General features: G+C 40.2%; 1 protein-coding gene and 1 pseudogene across 2 annotated transcripts in view; one reads left to right on the top strand and one right to left on the bottom strand.

Annotated features, from left to right (window-relative positions):
* The window catches only part of KCNIP1 (potassium voltage-gated channel interacting protein 1), a 161,781-nt gene that overhangs the window by 43,716 nt on the left and 105,309 nt on the right, over nt 1-12,756 (bottom strand). The gene's annotated exons all lie outside the window — the stretch shown is intronic.
* LOC133382715 (5S ribosomal RNA) lies at nt 6,800-6,918 on the top strand (annotated as a pseudogene).

Raw genomic sequence — 12,756 nt, 5'->3', positions numbered from 1 at the left:
GCCCCTGACACTTACATTATTGACCTCTTGCAACCAGGCAAAGACATGCTTATTATTTTACAAGCTTTGGCATGTCTATTTTGCATGTCATCTATTTTTTTTGTAAACTACCTTGGCACATGATTGAGGGGTTGTACAAAAACACTTATCTATATGCATATAAATGTAAGCCATTAGGCTGTCATGATGTCATGCAGCATGATGGCAGGGGCGTGGCATGGTGGCAAAGACTACTGGGTGAGTGGACTATCCGCCATCGGGGGATGTGGGAAGCTTTGGTGACGGTAGGTGGGATTGGCAAGTGAAGTGAGAAGGGGTGAAGCCCCTAGTAATGCAAAGTACTGTATATTAACTTTTCACTTTGACAATACATTTTGGTGCTGCCCTTGAATTATAGATTTATTTTTAATACATTTTGCTTCCAATAAAGGGAACTTCTGTTTTATCACTTGATTGCTGAAAATGACCTATTGAAAGTGAGGAGCATGAGTATTTTTTCAAATTAGTCCCTGTTGCTCAAGCAAACAATAAAGATAATTAAGTAAATATTAAATTATTATCAAAACAAGAAGACAGCAGCTAAGGCTGCTGCTCTTTCTCATATTTACCCAGCAGGACTAATTGATCTCTAGACTTCATTAGAAAAGAATAAAGTATATTTGATCACAGAAACAAAACAAAACTTTCATCGCAGTAGGGAAACAAATAAAGAGCCCATTCAAATTTGACAGCTTCATGGTTATTTCTCGCAGCAGCAGCCTTGGTAAACCAGTTGTATATGCTATAATATATGGTGGAACTCAGTGGAGATTTATTCATACTTTGCTGGGCTATGAACTATTACCTCATGTCAGGTAAGTGATCACTCTTGAGATTTGTTTAAATGCAGGAGGGACTCACCCAGTGGGGCAAAGCTGCAGGAGCAGCCTCCCAACAGGAGCATCACTGCCAAATACCAGAAGAGGGAGGGGCAAGGCAGTGGCAGGGTCAGAGTTGTGCGTGTGCACCAGCAGGAATACTGGATAGGCTGGGAGACTATGACTGTGGATTCATCCCAATGGGCGAGCCATTTCTGACTAAATGACAGGAGTCCCACCATCCTGGATTCTTGCCCACAATTTATTGCAGGTCCCCACATAATACTTACATAATATGCCTTTAAGTCTTCAAAGCATTTCACATGTGCAATCTCAATAACCCTTCTGACAAAATTTATTTTATTTATTGTTTGCATCTGTCCATCACCTCATAACACAGGTTTTCTAGGTGGCATACAACGATTAGGTTTAAACTGAACAGGGCACTACCCTTGTAGCCATCCTCCTTACCTCAGATTAAAGGAGCACTTAGAGATTGGTCATTGTTGCCAAGGACAACCTGCAGGTGCCTTTGTGCACTTCTATTTGTTAGTCAGACATTTCTTAAGTAGTAATTGTGTTGTTAATTGTCATTACCAAAGCACAGGCACTTGCACTTCTGCTTATTAAAACAACATGGTGCTTATATCTATCCATTTGCCAGAGTGTCTGAGATCATTTTGAGTTATGATAGTGTTTTCTCATAAGATTTCGCTAATAATACCAACGTGTAGAGATCATCTAGAATATTTTCATGGACCAAATACTAGCATTCATTCAAAGGACAGAGTGAAATAATAATAAAGGGGGAGGGGACTTATCTTTCTTCATTGTCCAGAGGATGGTGCATAATCCCTCGGGAACACTGCTGGGGGATAAGCACTGCTTATGGAAATCAGGCCTAGCAATGTGAGAAGTTTGCCTTCTGAATCTACCATAAAAGAGACTGAATTCAGAAGCAGGCTGGTTATTTTAACAACTGCTGAACACCCCACAGGTGACTCATTTGAAAGCACTGGAATCACCTTCCGTGGCAGCATTATTCCAAGAAAATGATGTTACGGGCACACAAGGGCCACGTAGAGCTCCTGAGAGATGTTTGGAAATTGCTGGGCTCATTTTTCAAATCTGCTGTGGGAGCACACAGTCACTGAAGCACACTCCAATGATTCATGAGCCAACTAAGAAAAGGTATTGTAAACCTAATAATGAATATGGCAGGCCCAGGGCTTTTTAAAAGAAAAAAAAATAGAACTGTCCAGTGGTATGTGATTATAATGTGTGTGCAAAGCAAATGCCACTACTACACACCTTTCCCTTTTCCTTGTATGTACACACAAGCTTTCTTGTTTAGTCACATTCCATGACATTTAGAAGCCTACACAGAGTGGGAGAAAATACTCAGGACTGGGAATTTGACAGTACTAATGCAGAAGAGTGTAATAGTTAAGCTTCACATAAAATGCATCATGAACTCCAACCCAGCTGTATTTGGAGCAGAACAGAAGATCAAAGATTGGACAAAAGGGAAGGTACAAGTATAATTCAAAGGAGTCTTCCCCAAAGCGGAATCTAAATAGGACAGAGCTCAGAAACACCACCCTGGGCTCCTGCTGGGAGGAAGGATGGGATATAAATAAATAAATAAATAAATAAAATAGAAACAGACAAAGTGTCACAGAAAGAGTCAATAAAGAGATGTCCACACCCAAAAAAGATGATGTTTTAGACCTTATAGCGGGATGTTAATATGTAATTTCATCGGCATTAAATGTTAAAGTAAAACTATTGAGTTTTTGTTGAATGGGAGATTGTTTTGTAAAGGAAAAATGGGTTTGGTTTTTTAAAGGTTTGTTGTTTTTAAAAGACAAATTATTGGGGGGAAGTCTAGGACATGGCTGACTTTTGACTGGCAAGGAGAGCTTGTTTTAGAGTGAAGAGGAGTCTGAGAACTCATACTTGCTAAATGCCTCTGCCTCCGTTGCCTGGCTGCGACAATGGACTGGATGAGAGCTAATAAACTGAGGCTTAATCCAGACAAGACTGAGATGCTGCTAGTAGGAGGTTCTTCTGACCGGATGGTGGATGTTCAACCTGTTCTGGATGGGGTCACACTCTCCCTGAAGGAGCAGGTTCGCAGCCTGGGAGTTGTTCTTGATTCATCCCTGTCACTTGAGGCTCAGGTAGCCTCGGTGGCCCGGAATGCTTTCTACCAACTTCGGTTGGTGGCCCAGCTGTGCCCCTATCTGGACAGGGAAAATCTCGCTGCAGTTGTCCATGCTCTGGTAACCTCCAAATTAGATTACTGCAATGCGCTCTATGTGGGGCTGCCTTTGAAGATGGTTCGGAAATTGCAGCTCGTGCAAAATGCAGCGGCCAGACTATTGACACGGACAAGGCGGTCCGAACATATAACACCGATTCTGGCCCGCTTGCATTGGCTGCCTATATGTTTCCGGGCTCGATTCAAAGTGCTGGTTTTAACCTATAAAGCCTTACACGGCTTGGGACCACACTACCTGATGGAACGCCTCTCCCGATATGAACCTACCCATACACTGCGCTCAACATCGAAGGCCCTCCTCCGGGTGCCTCCTCAGAGGGAGGCTCGGAGGATGACAACAAGAAAGAGGGCCTTCTCAGTGGTGGCCCGCCAAATTGTGGAATGATCTTCCTGACGAGGCACGCCTGGCGCCAACATTACTATCCTTTCGGCGCCAGGTTAAAACTTTCCTCTTCTCCCAGGCATTTTAGCATTTTAGTATTTTAGTATTTAGTATTTTAATATGTGTTTTTGTCTGTCTTAAAATGTTTACAATTTTGAAATTTGGATGTAGTTTTAAAATTGTTTAAATATGTGTTTTAATTGTAGATGGAAGTTTTAGTTTGTACACCGCCCAGAGAGCTTCGGCTATGGGGTGGTATAGAAATTTAATAATAAAATAAAATAAATAAATATGGGGCTGAGTCTCATTGCAGTGATAAATCTAGATAGAAGATTATTTTTGAAGCTTAAATTCAATAATTCTGTGCTGTGATGAAACTTTCAGGCCAAATGTTTTATGAAGCTTTGCCCCAATAAAGTCCCTGTTAAGAATGTCACACTGGATATTTCTGGCATCACCATCCTTAACATCCTTACCAGGGTCTGGCTTCTAGGGGAGCTTGGACTACTGAAATTAGTTTTTACTTTGATATCAGTCAGGTTTTTTTAAATATCACCTAACATAATCCGACTTTTGTATGACTTGATTATTTTGAACACCCCAAATGTTATTTTTGAATGGCTCATTTTTGCTGTATCAATTCGCTTTTGGCTTTCTCTATAATCTTGTTTTACTTTTAGTGTGCAGCCTTCAGTACTATTTAACTATGGCTGCATTTCTATACACTGGGGATGGGGAACCTGTGGCCCTCCAGATGTTTTTGGGTTAAACACTCTTTTCACCCCTGACCATTGGCTATGAAGACTGGGGATAATGGGAGTTGGGGTCCAATAGCATCTGGACGGCGATAGGTCCCTCACCCCTACTATAGACACTTACCTAGCAGAGTGCCCCATTTCACTCTTCAGCACTTCTGAGTAGACACAGCTAGGATTATATTGTAAATCCCATTCATTTCAGAAGCCATCAATGTTACTGCAGTGTGGGCTGGTAGGTTAATATTATTATTTCCAAAGAGGACACTTTGAATACATAGAATCATAGAATAGGAGAGTTGGAAGAGGTCTATAAGGCCATCAAATCCAACACCCTGCTTGGTGCAGGAAACCAAATTAAAACATACCCAACAGATGGCTGTCCAGCAGCCTTTTGAATACCTCCAGTATTGGAAGCCCATTACTTCCCTAGGGAATTAGTTCCATTGTCATACTGTTCTAATAGTTAGGAAGTTTTTCCTGATGTTCAGCCGAAATGTGGCTTTCTGTAACTTGAGCCCTTTTTTCTATGTCCTGCACTCTTGGATGATTGAGAAGAGATCCTGCCCCTCTTCTTTGTGACAACCTTTCAAGTACTTGAGGAGTGCTATCATATTTCTCCTCAGTCTTCTCTTCTCAAGGCTAAACATGACCAGTTCTTTTAGTCTCTCCTCATAGAGCTTTATTACCACTCCCCTGATAATCCTAATAACATTTTATCAGATTGGCTGATATGATCCTGAGACAATTAATCTTCACATTTCTGTTGCTATACAAGGAGACAATGAATTCATTGGCACAATTTCTACTTAGTGGCTTGCTTATTACACCATTTAGAGTAGCACTGGAGGAAAAAGAGTGAGAAGTAGTTCACAGATAGATACACTAAAATTTGTCCCTGAGCAGAAAGGTCTTCAGAGACAAAGAGCAAGTGAATTAAAATGTTCACTTCTCAGTTCATAGCTGGCTATTCAGGAAAAGACAGTTGGAGGGCGAGGGCCACAGGTTCCTCATCCCTGGTTTCAATTAGGGTGAGGGCCTAACTCCTCCAGGAATAGATGATACAATAATGGGGGGGGATTCAGATTACAATATTGTAGTCGTGTGTGCATGGAGCCTAGTAGTGGTGAACAGGCACTGCACAGTTTCTGTTTGAGGAGATATCTCAAGGCTCCTTTTCTTATTTCAGGCTATGCTAGAGCTATACCAGTAGAATGTGAAAAGTACCTGGTAGCCTAAAAAGAGCATTCAAAAGCATTTTCCAAGGAGTGGTCAAGCAAATGTGATCCCATTTTATCAGTAGATCTGAGAGACTCTCCACAATGTCCTTAATAAATGAAGTCCTCACTGAAGCACTCTGAATTATGAATGAAGTAATTCAACTTTAATTATTTTTCTCTTTCTTGGAAAGGTTAGTGTAAACTACCTGTGATGAGCCCAGATAATGCATTGCAAATGAATGTCTTATTCCCTGCAGAACTCTTGCAGTTAGTAAGGATTTGACCTCATTGAAAAGCAACTTAGACATGTAGAGTTTCTTGATTTATTAATGCCTTGGATTTCTTTGTGTCAGCATGTTTAATCATTTGGGCAGAGAAATAAAGGAAGCAACCAGTTGATGCTAAATATAACATGGATAGAACTGAGGCATCCAAAGTGACTGCCTAACTGAAGGGCAGGCAAACTTTGTGATATCAGACCTCTTGGGAATGAAGCTCTTTTGGGGGGGGGGAGAATGATGAACACTTTTCTACTTGCCTTTCAAAGATGAAGTCAATTTCTGACTCGGAATCAGGCATCTGTATTTTATCTCACTGTGCGACAGACAGAACAAAGATGGATGGAATGACAACTTGCCTGTTATGGCTGAAAAGTCCCAATGGTGTATTCCAGTTCCACACAGGTGGATTAAGTATTAGCTCAGTCAAATGAGGATGCTTTGTTCTCCAGCACCAGCTCTGCATTTTCTTTATGCTGACGTAAATTAATTGCAGAAGATTCAAGATGAATACAACAATGATAAAGGAGAAGAAAACTATGAATTGGAACTCTGGGTTTTTTCCATCAGAGTAGGGCCTCCTAAATACATACAGAGAGAAAGAGGAGAGAGGTGAATGCAGCAGCATAGGGCCTGCTTTACTGTGGTCTGATCATAGGGAGTGTGCATTCCTACTGCAACTCTTTCCCATTCAGCTGGCACTGGGTGCCTCCTCCTCTTTATTTGTTGTTTTTATTAATAGTTTGCAAGCCACCCTGGGAGCCTTTTCAGCTGAAGAGTGAGGTAAAAAAGGTTTTAAATAAATAAATAAATAAATCATGACCAAAAATTGAACAAGCTAAGTCATCTTTGGAAATAGAATGAAAAAAGATGGGCCAACATGGAAGCTGGTCTTGAGCACACCTTTGTAAATCTATATCCAAATAATAGCTTGTTTGCATCTGAGCAAACGTCAGCTAACCAGATTTAGGGGACAGATTATCCGATAAAACAAGGGAGGATAACAGTAATTAAATGTGATATGGCTACAGCCATACTACCCTGAACATGCCCAAACTTGTCTGATCTTGGAAGCTAAGCAGGGTCAGGCCTGGTTAGTACTTGGATGGGAGACCACCTGGGAATACCAGGTGCCATAGGCTTAGAGGAAGGCAATGGTAAACCACCTCTGAATACCTCTTACCATGAAAACTCTATGAATATATCCAAAAGATTCATAGGGTCGCCATAAGTCATAATCGGCTTGAAGGCATATAACAACAACAACAAATGTGATATACCAAGGTCTACTCAGTTGGATGATTTGAAATTTCAGGGTGACCTTTACTCGTTACCAAAAGATGGCGCAGTGCAACATAGTGGCTAAAAGTGTGAAGGGTGTGAACTGTGAGGACCCTGAATCAAGTTTCATCTCAACCATAGGGAAGCCACTTTTTTTCATACTTAAACCCCTGCCCCCAAAAGAGATATCACTAACCTCCTCTTCCTCTCTATTGTAAGGATTACTGAGATAATGAACATGAAAGACTTTGAACACTTTTAATGTCCTACATGAAGGCTAAGTAACATCAGCATCCTTGAAATAATATGACCATAAGGGGAAGGTAGGCTTTTCTGGTGAAAGACAAAATAAGATTAAAGAGCAGTTTGATAGCACTCAGGAAAATACACTGAAAAAAGCTGGAGCTGCAAGGAAGGAAACAAATTAATGCCATTAAAATAAAGGAAGAATTAACAGAAGGAGTCAGGAACCAAAGCATGTGGGAGAGAGACTGGATACAAAAGGGTGTATCTGTCACTGAAATAACAGGTGGGAAGGGACTCAACATGTGCATCAAGAACAAGTGATTGCAGTCAATCACTGGGAACACTTCTCAGAGGGCATGTGTTTTAGTTTTGATATGACCAACTGACCTTACCTCTATGCTGTCACAAGCCTGCCCACCCCAATAACGTCCCTTTAAAATACCCAATGTCCCTAGTCCTCCATCATGTTCATATCTCCCCTCCACCAAAACTGAATACACAAGCACAGCAAACCTTGCCATCTAGCAGAGAAGTTGAACAACTGAAGCAGTCGTTGACACTTCAACAGCCACATCTCCCAACTTCACCAACGATGCAAAGCTCACTTCCCTGAGTACATGAAACTCCTGTGATTGGCTGTGCCTGGCCACCTGGGTGCAAAAGACCATAAACACCAATACGGTCCCAGTATTCCAGGGGTGGGGAAACCTTTTTCATTTGAAGGCACACTTCCTGGTAGGCAACTTCCCAGGGGCTGCATGCCAGTGATGGGTGGAGTCAAAGGCAAAAATGGGTGGGGCCGGAAGCAAAAGCAGGCAGAGCAATAGATGTAAATCTTACCTTTGTACAGCTAGCTACATTCCAAACATGTGCCATCAGTTTCTACATCTGCATACACAGACCCCTGGGCTAAGGCCCCCACCCCTGATTTGTCTCCCATTGTCCCTTCCCTTCCACACTACATATTCGTGTCTAGTGAAGAATTGAGACAAACAAGCAGTCCTGCTTCCCAGAAAGGAAGATGTGCAAGCTGGAGACTCATCTCTGTAATTAAGCCAACTCCTAGTCTTGGTGTAACACTCCTACCCCAAGGTGCGAGAAGAGTATGGTGGCGGCAGCATCTAGTGGTCTGAGCCACAAATAACTTCAGCTCCCTGACAGGGAGGGAGTGTGGTCTTGGGCTTTGTCTTTATACTTGATTCCTTAGGCGACCACTAGCATGATTCTTTGTCATACTTGGAAGGGATTTTGCTCAGGATCTCATCTTTCTACTGCTCAGGAGAAAGAACCGATAATCGGCATAATAATTGAAGATAGCAAAGGTGGTCCCAGGGAAGGTGAGAAGAGAGGGAGAGAGCCAGCAACTTCAGTGAAAGGCTAATCCTAAGTGAGGCATAAGTAAGTTAGCAGCGACTTCCGGGAAGGGTGACTTAGCCTGTGCCTGCTTTTGAGACGGGCTCCTGCCTCAAAAGAAGCTTATTCAGATATATCAGTCAGTTTTTTCTTTTTTTTTTGACTGATTAAACTTCTCCCGGGTAGGGAGAAACGAAGAGATTAACCTCAAAGCCTATTTTTGTTGGGACGACCAGATCTCATTAATTTATGGGACGAGGTCCAGCCGACGAAGGTGGGACGGATTTTCAACAGCAAGCTCTATCTGGAAAAGCGAACGTTCATCTTATCTTCTAAGAGAGAACGCACTAACAGGCAAGCACCCTTCTTTCTATATTTTTCTTTTACTTGACTTAAATTGTTGCTGTTTAAAAGAGATTTGCCAGATTGATCGGTTTTTGACATCTCACTGGGGAGCCATAACTTCTCTCTGCTACGCACTAATTAATAGCTTATCTCTGTTTTTGTTGCAAAAAGCTGTCCTGGATTTGCATTCTAAAGATATACACAGAAGAGGGATTTCTATTCCAGATTTTTATTTTGAAAAATATTATACTGTTTTGAGACTACTCTCTTTTTGGTCTATTTTATTTTGACGAATCTGTTTCTTGACGATTGCCATTAATTGTTTCGATCCTGGGAACTGCATTTTGTTTACTTAACTATTGGAGAGATAAGGCTGTCTGCTCTGTTTATACTGTGATGTCACCAAGTTTGGAGAATTAACCCAATTGTTGCTGAAATAAGAAGTGGTTTTCCTATATTTTTCTTTTAAAATGGCAATTAAGAAAGTGGCTGAAAATCTGGAAATAACTATGTTTCAGAAAATAATGGATGAGATTGAGATAATGAAAATTGAATTGAGTAAAATGAAGCAGGAGATTAAAGATATAAGGGTCCCTGTGAGAGAGGTGACCCTGGAAGGGGTCCCTGTGAGAGAGGAGACCCCGGAGATTGGAACAGGGGTCCCTGTGAGAGAGGAGACCCTGGAGACTGGAATAGGGGTCCCTGTGAGAGAGGAGATCCCGGAGATTGGAACCAACGTGGAACAGGAACAAGATTTGGAGTCTATGGACTTTAGAAATAAAATCTATTGTTTGGAACTCAATGTTATCTCTGAAGAAATGAATGAAGATTCTAGAGATAAAGTTATCAATGGCATGGATAATCTTCTGGACTGGAATGATGTGATGGAGCCCAATATAGAGAAAATCTATGGAATTAACTGCAGCCATGTGACAATGGAAAAACTTTTAAGAGATGACCCAGTGTATTTTGAAAAAAAGAACAGAGATATGATTTTACAGCAGTATTTCAGCAACCTATTCAGAATGGATGGCAAGAAAATATTTGGGATAGAGGTAATTCCCATCAGACTCTTACTATATGACTATGGCTTTGACAGCAAGATTATTATGGAATACTGATAATGGAAGATTGGATATTGAAATTACTGGACTTAACAAGACTACTGAAGATGGAAGATGGAAAATGGAACTAATAGAGATAATAGAACAATGGCTACTGAAATTATTGAACCTAACAGATTCTGATGTGATGGATTAATTGAAATGTTTATTTTGACTATGGTTATGACAATAAGATTATCATAATTAGTAATGAGATGGATTAATCGATATGCTTATCTGGAAAAAAAAATTGATAGATATATTTCTTAAAGAATTGAAACCTCTCTTTGACTTTTTGTGGAAAGAATAAAGTAATGTTTATGAGATTTGATGATTAAGTAAGATAACTACTGGAGGAAAGTGATTTTATAATATGACTTAAGAGACAGGATTGTTATATATTATAGACTTATAACTGATTTGATCTTTGACAAATGGGAAGTCAATATTTTACTCTTTATTTTTTATTTTTGTTTTTTTTTTCTTTTTTTCTTTTTGTTTAACTATTTTTGATTTTGTTTTTTGTCTTTGAATGTTTTATGATTTTGTCTTGTATGTTTTATGAAAATCTGAATAAAAATTATTGAAAAAAAAAAAAAAAGTAAGTTAGCAGCAACATTTGGGCTTCGGGTTAATTGAACTAACAGAGAGTGTTGTCCCTGGATGTCATTGCAGAACTCAGCTGGGATTTCTTTAATAGCACAATGTTGTGCGTGTTTACACAGAAGAAAGTCCCACTGTATTCAGTGGGGCCTACTCCCTGGTCGGTGGGCAGAGAACTGCAGCCCCCATGATAATGCATTAATTTTAAAACAATAGATCCAGGACTTTGGCTCTACCATTCCCACTCATCCTCTGTGCAAAGGGAGCTTGCAGGTTCTGAAAGGTGATATTTGCAACACAATTCTGCCAATGTTAAACACTTTTATGCTGATTGATTTCAATGGGAGAGTTTAGCTTGTGCTTAACTCTGCACAGCAGAAATCAGTGCAGCTTCAAAGTGCTTGACTTTGGCTTGAGCATGTCCATTGACATTTGTAGCATTTGTCTTTGTTTTTGCTACACTGGTCTCAATTTACAAAGAAAGAAAAGAAAGAAAGAATAATCAAATTAAACAAGCCTTCAAGCTAACCCTCGCTGTCAGTTCAGGGCTCAAATGTTCAGTTATAAAGCCCTTGAAAGGTAATGATGTTTGGGACAATCATGTCTGATTTAAATTGACCATTTAATTGTTCTGAGACACCCTAGTCAAATTTCCTCAACAAATCTCAGTTTGTCCTGTACTTCCTGCTGCCAGAGGCAAGACTGTTGGTAGAATTAAAGCAATTAATGGATATATTTATTTGGTACAGAGGTAAGGCTGGGCCAAAAGGAGATCTTTGACCACACATATCTCTGTAATATCAAGAATACCAACAGCTTGTCCGTAGCATTGTAATGAGAATATAAAACAGGACTGCACAATTTACCTACTAGGAGCAGTGGAAGAAGTGCAAATGACTCACTGGTAAGAGTATAAGAAGGAAAAAGGTACTGCTACTGTGGCTCTTTCCAAAGGGCTGTTACTCTGTGTTGCACCAAATATAACAGTTGTCTTTTGTGGCAACTTAAAGTCTGATGAATTTTTAGGGTGTATGTTTTTGTGGTCTGGAGCGTATTTCATCAGATTCATAAGGTATTGTACTCATTTGGCAGGTGGCATCTGTTCTCACAGGGAACTGTAAGTAGTGAGGTCAGACAGAAATGAATGTAAAAAGTATAATTAGATATTGGAGGATGGCACTGGGAATAATTAATGGAATGTTTCAATTGAAAGCAGAACTGCTGGTGTGCCTTAAAAAAAATTAAAACACCAATCTTAAACATACTGGGCTGTATCCAGCTAAGTTCTAGCCAAAGTAAGCCCATGGAAATTAATGGACTTAAGTTAATCATGTCCTTTAATTTCAATGGGTCTTTTGAGAAGTCCTGGATACAACCCACTTACAACAGCAAGAACAGAATCTGCAAAAACATGGAAAAGTAAACAAAGTCTCCACATGACAGAATGATTGTGAAAGATGTGGAATCAAATTGAGATCATTAAATCGTCAGCTTTTAAAAGAAACTCTATGAATTATAGAGGTCCATTTCTCCAGCCTCCAAAACCACAGAGTCATCACAAGGCAGTAACAGTGAGCTCCTGACTCAGCAGAAATTTACTCAGGTAAGCTTAACTCAGGGATATGTCACACAAATGGTAAATTCTTGAACCACCATCTCTTAGAACACTGCCTTCAGTGGGTGGTAATCAATGCTAGTCCTATTAGAGTAGACCCACTGAAGTTAATAAACATGACTAACTTAGGTTAATTAATTTCAATGAATCTACTCTGAACAGGACTTAGCTGACTACACCTCAGTAAATCTTATTTCATAATAATCTATTTAGGATCATGGCCCTTACAATATAGCACATTGACTCTTGGTGCTTTCCCATTCCCTCCAATCCTATTCCCTTAATTCATCTGTAAACATTGTAAACCCTCAGTGCCAACATTCATTGCCATATCAGCACAGGGATGAAAGACTGAACTCTTTCACATTGTTCTAATCCTGTGGAGGCTTCTCAGCTTGATGAGGCAACCCCTAGCTTGATGAGGAACTGCATAC

The sequence above is a fragment of the Rhineura floridana genome, chromosome 3 (assembly GCF_030035675.1).
Source record: "Rhineura floridana isolate rRhiFlo1 chromosome 3, rRhiFlo1.hap2, whole genome shotgun sequence".
Classification (NCBI taxonomy): Eukaryota; Metazoa; Chordata; class Lepidosauria; order Squamata; family Rhineuridae; genus Rhineura; species Rhineura floridana.
This window is presented reverse-complemented; position numbering and strand designations above follow the sequence as displayed.